Consider the following 15,271-nt stretch of genomic DNA (forward strand, 5'->3'; position numbering starts at 1 on the left):
AGGTGAATTGGGGGGGAGGGGGGGTGGGACACCGAGCAACTTGATATTCTGGTGGCCCATTATCATTTTGTCTAAAGAAATATCCCCTGCTGTTAGACGATTCTGATATTTAAAGTATCTGCTATCAGGTAGGAAATCATCAAGATTCAAAATCAAGAATCAATATCTTTCAATTAAAAAAATCATAGCCAACAAATGTATTCAAAATAAATATTTTGGGGGGTATGGGTTTCCATGGACATAAATGTAAAGAAACAGCCTAAATCGATACAGCAGGTGCATATTATTTCATTGTGAAAACACTAAAATTCTACCTGTCTAGTAATATTGTGCACTCACAGGACCCAAAGCCACTATCTCTACGACTAAAGGCAGTAGGTTGCACCTGACACATGGCAAACTGAATGAGCTAACAAGCCTGTTTTAAATGACTTCTGTCACACACATTCCAATAAGGAGTTTGTGATAATCTATTTTAAATCAAAAATATGTTTTTAAATTTAAAAAAAACTTCAGTAAGGGTGAAGAAAACTAGTCTGTTCAGTAATAGCCCTTTGCTTTGCCTGTATAAGAACTAGCATGTAAAATCAATTTTCTTTTCAGAACTATGGGCTTTAAGTCAAGTAGAGATTCTAATTTCCTATTATTATTCCTGTTAAAACTAATATCCTACTTTAAAACACATGGAATCTTGCTATGTTCAAATATGTTTTAATAAGTAGATGGTAAATAATGAGCGGAATGGAATATTTTGTAGACCACAAGCCTATTTCAGCTCTTATTCTGAAGATGTGGTCATGTATTATTTCAGCTAAAGCATAATGTACATAATAACTATGTACTCTTTGGATAATAACCAGTATTACTACAGAAAGATGTAATTTTCATCTCTTGTCATTGAGTTAAGCAATTATTCTAGAAAAATATTATTTCATATGCTGTACTTCCACAATAAATGTGATCTAAGGTGGTTAGTTTTATGAAAAACACTAAGAAAGCTAGTATTTCAAATATTTTGTCATATCCCAGGTCATTATAGGTTAATAAAACCCTTTTATACAAGATTCTTGTGATTAAAAACATGTTCCGGAACAAACTATGTATTTTTACTAGTAAGTATAATAAACAAAACTATATCCAAATAGATAATATTGCCCACTTTAGGGCTACTTGGATTTTTCAAACACATTGTGTGAGGAGTAATTCACAGTACTGTTGAAAACTTTGGAATGTGCAGAAGGATTTGTGGGACACAACAATAATATTAATTCTTTATCACTATAGACTACTATACACTTTATTAATACAGTATATATTAATATATTAACATAACTCAAAAGATAAATGCCACCGTAATTATAACATATGTAGAATTATATGCATATCTAAATGTGATAGAAGCTCAATATATCAAAACTTTGCCAGTAGAGTTGCAATACTGGGTGTGTGTTTTGACTTTATTTAGTCAACCCTCATTTCTCCAGGGAAGCAATGAAAAAAATATTTGTAGATATATTGTATGTCACTCCCATTTTTTTCTATTGTGATAACCAATACACATTTCACAAAACCTGTTTTAGAATGTAAATGCATGCCATTTGCTGCCTCCTTGCATGTTATGGAGCTCAAGACATACAGAATATAGCCCATGTGGTTATGGGTGTCTTTTGTGGAGTAACTTGCTCATAAGTATTTTCTCATAGTATTTTTCCTGATTCAGAAAATCTAATTGTGTGGGAACCAGTGCAGATTCTGAGAAATATTTAACTAAAGTTAATCCAAAGTTAAGTTACAGATCCAAAACAGATAAAACCTCAGGTCATTTTATAAACACAAGTCCAAGTACAAAATAGAGTTACTTCCTTAAAGGGGATGAGTCCTTATGTGACTCATCTATATTAATACATAATTCTATGTGGTAACTTTTCTTGTTTCTGTATTTGAATATTCTAGTTGGTTTTTCAGTTCTAGATGATTTTGTATAAACAAAAACAAATTAGTCATACAGCTTTAGGTAATGTGTTATAGATCAAAAAGATTTTGCAAGGGAACTGTACCCAAGAAAGCTGGATAGGCCACTTCTGTCTTCGCAAATGTATTACCTCCTTAAGGTGAGGGATGTTTCCTGTCTCCTAGCTTGTGTAGCAGATCATCAAGCAGGAAGGTGTTTTTCTGTGTGCTATTTATGACACTGTCTTCAAACATGTTTCCCAGTATTCCTGCTGCACAGCTGCTCTTGACACAGGGTAGCTATGACCACTCGGGACACTGGTGCATATGTCATGCTGAAGTGTATGTAATTGTATTGCAAAATATGGTGTCTTATATGTGCTTTAATATGCTTGTGTCTAATATGCTTGTGTCTTAATACAGTATGTCTACTATACAGATACAGGGGAAGATTTCAACACAAACACTCAATTCTATGCATCACTTTTCATTTTGTTTGTAGTGTTTCTCGTGGCATGCCCTTGAAGCACATGTTGTGGGTTACCCTTCGTGCACTAGGGCAAAAATACTCATTTCGCTGACACATTTTGGTGAGACTTGATTGTACCGATATATCCAATACTTGGCATTCAGTATTTTAAATTTTTGCATAATTCCGCTTGTCATTAACTCTTCGGTCAGGACACTGCAACATCTAAAACAATTTCCACAAGTGCTGTTGAATGTCGGCAAAAAACTGTAAAGCAAAATAAAAACTAAATCATGCTGATAGCAGAAGTATGCACCCCCTTTGTTGTGATAAACCTAAATTAGTTAAGGTGTACTTTGACAAATTATACAATTAGTTTATCAGCCTCTGTCGGTATGCAAAGATTGAATCCAGCTTTCAAAACAGCTTGAGGAGAAAGCTGTAGACAGGCACAGGAGTAGGTAACAAAAAAGGATAATGAATATCACTAAGAATGATGTACCCAGACTCTAGCTCAAACTGTCCCTTCGAACCGACCATACAGGTGAGGAGGAAATTGGTTAAATAATATAAATGATTCTGCAAACACTTGGCCAAAGAGTTTGTGGTCAGCCAAGACAAAATTAGAACATTTCCATCTAAATGCAAAACACAAACCCAACACAGGGCATCACCCAATCAACACCATCCCCTCTGTCACACATGGTGGTGGTAGCAGTACATTGAAACAAAATGAAATTGCAGATACATTATTAAGTCACAATCCTCCGAGGATTTATGGAGAAGACAGGATGAAAAGAAAACACAGAAACCGTTTGAGAAAAAGGAGAGAAATGACAAAGGAGAAACTGCAAGTGAGTACCTCTTTGGACAGTCCAAGTACCCGGAACCCATCTTTGTAATTTAAGCACTAAAAATACTACACTCCAACCTTTAAGTAATGTACTGTTGTATTTTTGGAAATACTATTTTCCTATCTAGCAGGCTAAAATAAACCATTCCCTCTTTCTATGCTTCAGTTGCCAGGCAGAGTTCTGGATTATCTGTGTCTGTTGGGACAGGACTCTGTCATTATATCTTATTGTACATATTTCTTTTTAAGCTTTCTGTCTGATTGTTGCTTTTTTACCACATGTGCCAGAAAAACATTGAAAACATATGCCATATTATGCTCTGGATGCATATTGTATGATTAGGGTGTATAATTGTTACTTTTATTAATATTTTGATTTATAATATTTAATCAATAACCTGATTTGATTGGTAATTCTTATTTAGTTAATTTAACCTCCCTTTATTAAAACACACACACCCCCTATACTGTGTTTCATTGCAATATAAATAGAAACGATGTTTCTGATGGCGAATAACTAACCGCTATACTGTCACACTTGCACAGACACTACTCTAATGTCTGTGGTATGTCTGTGGTATGCAAGAAAATAGATAGAATGAGCAATAGACACGTCCTCATCATGATCCGATGCCAAAGTTAAGGTAAAAATACCTTCATTTACTTTATTGTTGCCAATCTATCAGAATACTTCTGTTGACAAGGATTAGAGTGTGTGCTTCTCTCTCTTCAACTTTTACTCTCCTTCACCCCTATCATATGACTTACTTTTATTCATAAACTGTTCTAAAGAGTTTTTAGTGTTATTGATATATTTTTAAATATACATATGAGAAATATTTTAATACTTGTATATAAAATATTTGTGCAATTTACAAATCTGTTTGTCTCCAGTTTACTACATATATTTGTTTGGTGATAAATCTTGTTTCTGTCATCTTTTTGATGTGTGGGTCCCGGGTCAAATCACAGCGAGAGGCGGCCTCTCCCCCCTGCACCTCTGACTGCCACTACCAGGCCCTCCCACCCCCTCGCAACACAGCCCTTCTCCATGATGCACTTAATAAAAACAACAAGGTACACATGTTACAGACAGTGCACATGCATATGTAATAAAAAAAATCACAGATTACAGTTAGCAAGACTGAGAGGAAGTAAAAAAGGTGGAAGAATGGCCCTAATGCAGTTAAGATTTGTGTAATAGAATATACAGCAGTTAGGATTTGGACAGATTCAAATTAGCACAACCACTGTCAATGAGTTCTTTAGGTGCACAAAATAGTAATTGCAGTAATAGAAGATTTTCTAAAAAAAGAAGACTGCTGGAATTTCAATTTCACTACAATGAGTCTTGAGTCATCTTATGGCTTAACATGATGTGTTGTCCCTAGATAAGTTTTGTATTTAACCCACCAATGTGAATGTTTTAAGATATGCATATATTTTGTTCAGACAGGCATTAGAGTGTAAACAAAAACATGATATATTATGTGTTAAGTGCCTCTCTGTATACTTCTACATATTCATATGTGTAATAAGTTGTTGCATGCCTTCATAGAAAGTCACTGCATGTCAATTTCTTTGCTCACTACACCCTCATGAACTGTCATGAGTAGCAGTGCAGGGTTACAAGTTTGGCATATTGTTTCAATTATTTGTCCTCGTCTACGACATGCACTGTAGCAGAACGTGCAAAGAACATTTTCCTCTGATTTTTATGCAGAAAGAGATCTGTAGCGTATAGCTCAACAGATTCTACTTCAAAGAGAATGATTTGAGATATTAAGTAGGATTGGAATAGAAGGTCTTTTGTGTCTTCAATTAGCTCTTGCAATGTTTTCTTTCTGATACAGTTTTGCAATGTACTATATATGAGTTTGCTCATATACAAATTGCTAAGTGAACTCTCTTAATTACATGAATACAATCCTTACAAAAACAAATTCTGCCAACATAATTCACCAAAGCGGTAACTAAACAATAACATTCCATAACTTAATCCAGATTCTGTTTGGCAGAAAAGTTAAACGAAATCAAAATGTGCGTACAAAATCTTTCTGCTTTAACAGGGTTTAATGTCTATTATATAATTTGTAATTTTATATATATATTAGAAAGAAACAAAGTGTTTATACATCGAGCTATCTGTATTTGTTGATCAAGTTTCCTGTCACTAACTGAAGGCCTACACTTCCTCACTAAACTCATGTATGTTTTGTAGCTTGTACTTTAAGGATTGTAACCTTGTACTGTAACCAATGCTTGAACCTTGGTACCATTAAGATTTTATCAACACCATAAGGCAAGAACTCATTGAGCAAAATTGCCTTACCTATTATTTATGCCACACAGAGTAATAAAATAAAAATCTTGTAACGTTGGTGCCATAAAGCAAACAAAATCACTAAGAAACAAATATTCACATTAGTGGTAACACCACTCACTAAGAAAGACTATTTCCTGTTGGTATTTGTAAAAAATTGCTCTTTTCCCAAGAAACTGGTGGTAGTGTAGTACTAAGAAGAATGTTTTTAAAAACTGAATAAGTGAAGCTCTATTCCATCAATCTTCTTGCAGATTAAAAAAACAATGTTAAAATTAACATTGAATTAATTTTTGTATAGTTCTTTACTACCTAACTCTAAGTACCATCTAGGAAGAATGACATTTCTTTGGAAACAAGCCAAGTTACATTTATTGACTTCTTGTCATGATACACAGGATAATGTTTTCGGTAACTAAGATACCACAAAAGTTAAAAGGTTTAGAAACGATTGTGGTTTAATCAGCAGATTGAATTTACAGGCAAGTGCTGTAAATCAAAACTGGATATCCCGAGCAAATGGCTTTCTAAATTTGTTTTCAAGTATAGCTGGTAACGTTCAGACTCAGGATCTAGGGGCACCTCCTCCACAGCGAATTCATTGAAGAAGCACAACAGTAGTCACTTGATTTAAAAAAATAGATATAACTGGGTCAATCTGAGAAATACTGTATTTGGGTGGTCATGATCCTGACATGCATTTCAAAGGGGACTTTGTTTTAATAATGGTGAGTTTTACTGAAGAGTGGGACAGTGTTTCAGTGCCAGTGTCTAGTGTTCAGTCCCAGACTACAGCATTTGTTTTTGCATGTTGTTTGCAAGGGATTTCTCCAGGTACTCCCTTCTCGCTGTAACATGCTGTCTAGGTCCCAGTGACTGCAAGGCCTGCGGTAAAGTGCAGTCCCACCCTGTGCTTCCCTCTCCAGAAATAACAAGCTTTCTGATGATAGAAGGCTTTTCTGAGGAAAGATCATCATTTAGATGTAATTTACAGGCTAAGTTAGTAACATAAAGATAATAATTTAAATGTACAGTAACTTACAGAGATTTCTTCTAAAACATTTTAAGCACACTTAGAAGAATGTAAGTAAATAATAATACTTACAAGAATGTTGAGAAGTAAATAATTACAGGGCCCTCCAGATGTGTTATTCCACCAATGAAATATGACCACAATGCACCATGGTCAGAATGAGGTATTGATAGGATAATCTGTACCACTTAGCAGTGTGAATAAATGTAACATTAATTATTTCTGGACTAATTAATTATGACAAATATGACTTTGCTCTGTGCACTGCTATTACATTTACTGTAAAACATTTTTAGATCATTACCCAATCTGTAAATCTTTCTATTATCTGATGTTTATTGTTCCTATTGAATCCCAAAGGTATGAATAAATTTAGAGGGCACTGGAAATCAAGTGTTGGGTTTTATTCAATGAAATGAAAATGTGGATGTGATTCAATTATTGTATTTTATTTTGATCCCACAGTTCCTGCCACTGTATGTTAATGGATAATTAGTGAGTTAGGAAAGGTCAACTTTCAGTAACTTTGTTTTCAAAAGCAACAGAGCATCTGAAGATCTGAGGCTTTTCTACACATGAAAGGTTAAATCATGCTTCCGAAGACTGCAGTGTGAATGTTGTTTTGGACTGTGTTGGTAAGTCAAAATCAATAAAGGCAAATATTGTTTTATACGGGTTGATCGTTGAACTGCCCTGTGACCTTCTCTGAGTTACAGACTAAATGTCTCATATTTGCTAACTGGGTTTCCACTGTACAATGTCTTTTCTTCGCAGTCAAGAACTCACAAGCAGCAGTATGTAGTTCAACAATAACTACAGTATATATTGGTGGAGCGGAGCTGTGTTACTGTGGCTAAGGATCTGTGCCTGTGGCTAGAAGGTTGCTGGTTCAAATTCCATGGCTGGCAGAGGATACCTACTCTGTTGGGCCCCTGAGCAAGGCCCTTAACCCCAGCTGCTCCAGGGGTGCTGTATAAATTACTTTCCCTGTAAGGGTAATCAACCCAAGCTTCTCTCTCCCTGCCTGTGTGTCTCATGGAGAGCAAGCTGAGGTATGCAAAAAGACAAATATCTAATGCAAGAAATTGTATATGGCTAATAAAGTGATCTTATCTTACAATAGTATTTAGCACAAAGAAGAGATGAGGGGTAAAATCCTAACAAAAGATTTGTTAAAAACTATAATAAATGGTGAAAATAAACAGGAAAATGTCATATATTTAACACTTCAAAAATACAGTATTAACATGACTAAAAATTAAAGTTTAAATTAAATGACATTACATTTTAGAAAACAATTATAATGTACATTAAATGTGTTTTCAACTGATCTACAGGTTTTAATGTGCTCTTTACAATGCAATTTGAGTCCATTCGAAGGTAAAGCACTGTATAAATGTAAGTTATTTTATTATTTACTGCTCTGATATAAAGACTAAGTACTAGCTCAGAGTAAAAGTAAACTCATAATTTATATCCTTAAATAGATGATGTTCAGGAAGTGTGATAGAATGAGGCTTCATTTCCTACTGGCAGAAGAAATGTATTTGTTACAGAATGTGTTGATTGATTGATAGACTGGTCACACAAGGCAGTCATTTTTAATTCTTAGTATACGTGAAAGCACTTTCATTTTAAATTAGAGTCGTAGTTCCTAAAAATAAATGCTTTTACTTAGACAAATTGCTTATAATTGTAAACACGCATGACAGTACAATATCATAACTTTTTCTCACCCTGAAAGAGTTCAGAACAAGGATAAGCCCTTCTTACAATTCTTAATGACTTAAAATGTTGAATAGGTTAAAAGGACAACTTAGGGACTTTATTAAAAATAAAACAAGATTTAATGTTTGCAGAATTTCCTTTGGCCTTGCTTACTGCTGAGACCCTTTAGGATTTGAAGCAGGTTGCTTGGCAAGTGTTTGTTTTGTTCCATCTGTCATTTTTATTTATAGTTTAGCCTTTTATAAACATTCAAAGCACTTTCTAGCACTTTTACTTTAAGTTGTCTATATAGTTGGATATTAGTAAAGAGACAGGGATAGTCTAAGGAGGGTAACATGTTTGGTTTCTTTTTGTAAACTGTCCTTGGCTGTTGCCCAGACCTGGCACAGAGCATTATTGTTTCTAGAAGGTGTGGAATTGAAATGTGGAGATCATATGACTCTTATGCAACGACTGATTCGATGGACAAAAGACAACAACAAAAATAATAAGTTGGGATATTCCTCTCAAAAGTAGCCTTCAGCAAAATTAAGCAAACTTATTTAATCAATTAAGCAGTAAAAGGAATTGTGAATAGAAAAGCAAAGAAGCTAACCCTGTATTAATCACTTCACTTTTTTTTCCTGTATTTAATTTGAAGGATTGTTAGGAATAAACAAAATTACAGCCTTGCTCTTTTGTTTTAGTAAAAAAAAACATTCATTTGTACACATAAAACCTCTTTCAGGCATATCTCATAACATATCACATACTGTACTGTTGCCACTTTTCCTGTCTTTTTTCAGAGACATAACCAAAAAGAGCAGATCTTTGGAATGAGAAAAATAAAATTAATGCACTCACTAAAACATAAGATAATACTGTAACGCTTACGGCCGACAGGCACTGTGTAAGAGCCGGCGTACCAGAGCGGGTGACGTCACCGCCCTTCCCTGTGATAGCAGGACCACAGCTACTGGGCTGTGGAGAGATCTCTCTTTAGCTCACGGGGCTAGGTCGCTGCAGAGAGACGCGGGAGTCCCGGGTTCGAGCCTCTAGTCGGGATGGGGCCGACCAGATGCGGCAAGGGCGCCCGCCTGAGCCCCCGTTGCGTTACAATACTTTTATTTCAGAAATTTAGAGAGAATTATAATTAATTTTATATTTACACCCTGTGTGTCACGATATTAGTTCCCCCTCCTTAAGGGTGCTCCAGCCCTATCACTCAAGACTTTATTCCATGCACCTGCGCCCTATTCCTTGCCCACCTTAAAAGCCAGGCGCTGACGCTCTTCCGGGCTCTGCATCTGATTTCCATATCGTGCGAGTCCGGGACCAGGAAGCGCCTGGTCCCGTTAAGGTTTTAACCTCTGTTCCCGTTCCCCGTTCCCCGTTCCCCATTCCCCGTTCCCCGTTCCCCGTCCGCCGTCCGCCGGTTCCGACCCGGCCTTCGTGGTTTTTTAATTCTTGCTCTGATGGATCTCCTGGTTTTGGACTTACCCTTGCGTTTTGGATTTTCCCTAAGGACTACTCTCGGATTGTTCGCCTCGGACACTCCTCCCCGTGCACCAGCGCACCTTGGACACGCCCCCCTGTCTTCAGCCCCATATTCCTGCATGACGTTTCCCCAGTGTTTCCCCACTCCGTCGGACTGTGTCGTCCGCATAGGGTCCGGAAAGAACTGTTCGTTACAGAATGCAGAGCCAACACCTGGACCCCGCGGACGGCACCCTGGCAGCCCGGATTCCATCGTTTTTTTTTTCTCTCCTTTTTTTTTCTTAGGGCTTCGGAGCCGCCCTGAAAAGGAGGGGCGTACTGTCACGATATTAGTTCCCCCTCCTTAAGGGTGCTCCAGCCCTATCGCTCAAGACTTAATTCCATGCACCTGCGCCCTATTCCCTGCCCACCTTAAAAGCCAGGCGCTGACGCTCTTCCGGGCTCTGCATCTGATTTCCATATCGTGCGAGTCCGGGACCAGGAAGCGCCTGGTCCCGTTAAGGTTTTAACCTCGGTTCCCGTTCCTGTTCCCCGTCCGCCGGTTCTGACCCGGCCTTCGTGGTTTTTAATTCTTGTTCTGATGGATCTCCTGGTTTTGGACTTACTCGTGTGTTTTGGATTTTCCCTAAGGATTACTCTTGGATTGTTCGCCTCGGCCACACCTCCCCCGTGCACCAGCGCACCTTGGACACGCCCCCCTGTCTTCAGCCCCGTTTTCCTGCATGACGTTTCCCCACTTCGTCGGACTGTGTCGTCCGCATAGGGTCCGGAAAGAACTGTTCGTTACACTGTGTGTAGCTGGTTGTTATGCATTTGAACACCTGATATTTTTATGATGGATCTTTGACCCTCTCTTGCTCTTTAGCTCTTTCCCACAACTGGATGGTCTCAAATCCATTCTCACTCTTTGTCAAGTCGTTATCAAGTTCAGGTTGGTGAACCACTCATCTGCTCAGAGAACTTTAAATATATGTTTTTGCTCCCTCAGGGAAAACACTTAACATGGTACACATAATATAATTTAATTGTGTCTGTTTGGAAAATTGTAAAGGATTGAGTTTGGTCTCTCAAAAAATGTTTTTGCACATGAGATGCACTGTTTTTTAAAGTATCAAAGTAACTACCAAAAATGTTGAATTCAGTACAACAGAGAAACAAAGATGAAGAATGGAACCGGACTGAATTGCCTCATCTAATCATTTAACTTCTGTTTTTATTTTCTATTTTGGCTATTAATTTTTGTATTTGTTCTTATTTTAATATATCAAGGGTATGCAGCAATAAATATCTTTAAACACCACCACCACCAATAATATTGCTAAAAATCAAAATAATTTCTAGGAAGAAGCTCAGACTATTGATCATAGAGTAGTAATTTTACAGACCGAAGCTTTCATTATAAAACATTAAATATGAACCATTAAGATTCCGACATCCTCCTATCAATTATTAATGATACGTATTAACATGGTAAAATGAGACCTGTTCTTTACACATGAAATATTCAGGTGAAGGCTGCAACAGTGAGATCTTACTCCAAAACCAAAACTGACTTATAAGACAAGTGAAACTTCCTAATGATACAATTTTATGAGGATACTAATTTTTCATGTTAGAGAGATTTTTGCTGATGCTTGGAAAAATAATGGAAAATTCAGCACTATTGTACCCTTTTACAAAAAATGTTTTATAAAACATGCACAATTTGCCCTACTGTAAGAAAAATATTTATTTTCTTGTGCATAAATATTCCAGTGGATTACTATTTTTGTCCATTGTTTTCTGCTTTAAGAAGGGAAGTAGGATTGACTTCATTAGGATAGGAACACCATGACAAGGATCACAATAGAAATGAAAGTTGAATTTGGCTTTTGTTTCTTGATTTGTTTTCATGTGGCTTACACAGAACTAACATGTTTTACGGCGGCTTCTGTAAGCATTAATCAATAAGGATAAAATAAATGTTTACTCAATTAAATATTAATTGTTTTTAAAGTATTATTATTATTATTATTGATCATTTGTTGTTTGTTTGTTTTTAAACATTCTGTATATCTGAAATATTCACTTTATGTTGCACTAAATACACTGAAGTAATCTCATTCTCATTCACCAGCTACTCTGTTCTATAAATGTCATTCTGAGCACTGTAAACCTTTCAGGCATCTGGCCAGCGTCTTACATTAGATAAATCAATGAGGCAAGGTCATTTTTTTCATTGAACTCCTAGATCAAAGGAAAAACAGAAAGGACTCATATTCCCTTCTGTAGATCTGCTTTCATTGCTGTTATTCAGGACTGGGATCACAGCACAGCTTCTGGCCCTGGTGGTTCTGCATTCCAGCCCTGTTACCTGCTTACCACCCAGACACCACCTTATGGACTTTGCCCCAGCCTGTCTGCCCTTCCAGTTCTCTGGCCCCTGCTTCATATCTGATCCTGCACTCTTCCTGAGGTCCGCCCTCACAGCATGCTCCTGGCTCAGCCCAGACTCTGGTTCGCCCGCTATAGACCTCCCCAACAGTCCAGCCCAGTCCAGCCTGGTCTTTGGAGCAAACTTCCCTGTTCTTCCCTGTAGCTCCACCCAGTTCGGCCAAAAAGGTTGTTTTGCATCATGATATTGTACCGTTGTCATATTGTATTATTGTCATATATGTTTATGTTATGAGCTCTTGCTGTACAAGCCAAATTCTCAGAGGCAACACAGGTGAATTCATTTAAATGCAATAATTGTAAAAAGGTTGTAATTACGTGAGCAGAATGAGGATGTGTTTTTTCCCTGCTGGAATTTTTTCACTTCAGGATATACAGTAACTGTCACACCAGAGCTGGTTGGCAGCCTTGTTCCACTCTGTTGTACAGCACTAATTCCAAGCAGCCTATATATACAGTATATTATGCATCACCCGTGCCGACTCCACTCTCTAGAGTCTAGACCAAAGAGGTTAAGGACTTATGCAACAAAGTCACTTGAGTTCAGTGCAGTTAGTCGTGAAAGATGAGTTATTCTAAATTATATAAAAAATATTTAGTCTATTTCTAAAATCCAAATACTTTATTCTTCTGAGAATATGTATGTAGAAATGATAACTTGATGAACTTTTGGTGTTCAGTATAGAGTATATTTTGTTGATCTATCCTTTATGTCTATGGTATGGTTATATTAGATACAGAGATGTCAATCACAGCTGCTCATCAAAATGTGAGTGTTGTTGTTTTGCAGCTATGATAGTTTTGCTACAGACTGTGCCACCTGGAACAAAATCGTGGATACCAGACCCAGTGTGAAGACAGTATAGGAGTAACCTTAAGCATCAACAGTATCATAACTACATCTACAAAGAAAATAAAATATCATCTTGCATAATCTATTTTTCTATGCTGGTTTCTGACCATGTTTTAGACCACAACCAGATCAAGCAGTAAGAAAACTTCAACAATCCAGGTATTTCTTTGACTTTTTTTCCCTTACCAATACTATTAGACTACTACAGGTACTGTAACAAAAAGGAGAAATGTCCAGACAAAACATATGTGAACAGAATATAAGCAAAAGGGTCACAGGGACAAGGATACACGTTAATACAATGCATACAGTATATTGTATGTTCTTTGTTTTCTTCCATGTCACATTTACTAGTAAGAAAGTAGTAATAAACATGTTTGTTTAAGATAAGACTGCTATTGTGATATCACCTATCGGGACTGTCAGAATGTCAGAACTGCAGCAGAGGAAAACATTTTCTGACAGAGAAACAGGAAACACACACAGAAGCAGACATTTAATATTGTAGCTCTTTCGGGTTCACGTGGTTTGCGCCCTTGGCACTCCCACCTCAGGTCAACCCTCCACTGCTGGGTCTTGAACCTTGGCTTCTGGTGCCACTCAACAGTGAACCAGCCAGTTGAGCTAAAGGGAGATCTATCCTCTGGCTGGCAGCTGAGGTCCCTGCTATTTGCAGGGAAGGGCGGTGACGTCATCGTGCTGGCAACCAGCTTGCAGAACCTGTAATGTCGGCCATATGCGTTACAATGTTAAACAGGAATTAGCTCCATTTTATTGACCATAAATTTGACTAAATGCATCATAAGGTATGATAATGTTGATACAAGCATTAAACAACTCAAATCTTTTATTTAAAGAAAATAAAGTATTTTGTAAATTTTGCAACTATATTTGTCAATGGGAAAAAAAAACAAGCTAGACAATAGATTGAATAAATGAGCCAGGCTAAGATCAAAAGGTCCAGTATAGACTTTATGGTTACTGGGTCATGAATGAAATTAATAAAACAGAATTTTCAGTCTTCTTCTAGTGTGTTGCTGAAAGTATCCAAACACTTAACAGCTTTATCATCATAGAGGTGTTTTGGACATTAATGTATTGTACCATGCACAACATAGCCTGGGGATATCCACAGTTTCAGTTCGGGTTGCAATCCTGACCCCATTTGTCCTCTATGGAAATGATTTAGTAAAGTCAAAAGACTCCATGGCAAGTCAAAAACAGTGCAAGTACAGGAGGGTGAGGAGGTGGATTATTAAGAGTTAAACAAGTGATCAATGGCTTCTTGAAGACAATCAAGTTGGTGGGTAGCTGATAAGATCTGCATATAGTGGCAGATTGCTGTTTTGGCAGACCTCTCTCATGAATTTGGCAGGGGATTCTTCACAGCATGAGAGAGGGGGCAGTATATTGCTAAGCATGGGTAACCATGGCAGTTGGGGTTTAACACAGCATTCCAGGTATGATACACAAGGGTCTGGTAAGATCATCATTGACCAGTCTCGTTTTGGCGTGAACAGATCACAGCACAGTGCTCTGCCTACAAGAGGAAAAGCTCAAGTGAAGATGTTCTGAGGGTCAAGGAACATGCTTTCCATGAGTAAACAAATAGATTTCATAGTCTTTGGAATTAGTTGAAGAAAATTAAATAAGTAATAATAAAGCCTTGATGGAAAATCAATAATTTATTCTATGAAAGGTTACACTTCTCAGAAATGAAACAAAACATTCTTATATTCTTTAGGCAGAGATGTATATTTTTAAACATCACATTTCCTATGGTGCAACACTGTTATCCAATATCATATCAAAGTTCACAGATTTAAATGAAAAGGAATCCAAGCACAGATGTAACTTCAAGCCAGAAATTATAGCCCTGTCCGTAGCTCTAGGTGGCTTCTTACAATCAACAGGAGATTATGAAGAAATCTTCTTTGCAGCCAAGGACATAGGACAAAAGTGTAAAATAATATTTGTACTATGCATAATCTACACATTCCATTTTGCATATCCCCTAATGGCTATTCATGTTTATTAAGAGTTGTTAATACCCTGTTTGAGAATTAGGGGGTTATTTAATGGTGTTTTCATACTTTTTATGATGCCGAACTATAGTTTTATATTGATCACCAGGAGTATGACTATCACAGCTT

Source organism: Lepisosteus platostomus, chromosome 2, assembly GCF_059453375.1.
Source record: "Lepisosteus platostomus isolate fLepPlt1 chromosome 2, fLepPlt1.hap1, whole genome shotgun sequence".
NCBI classification, from domain to species: domain Eukaryota; kingdom Metazoa; phylum Chordata; class Actinopteri; order Semionotiformes; family Lepisosteidae; genus Lepisosteus; species Lepisosteus platostomus.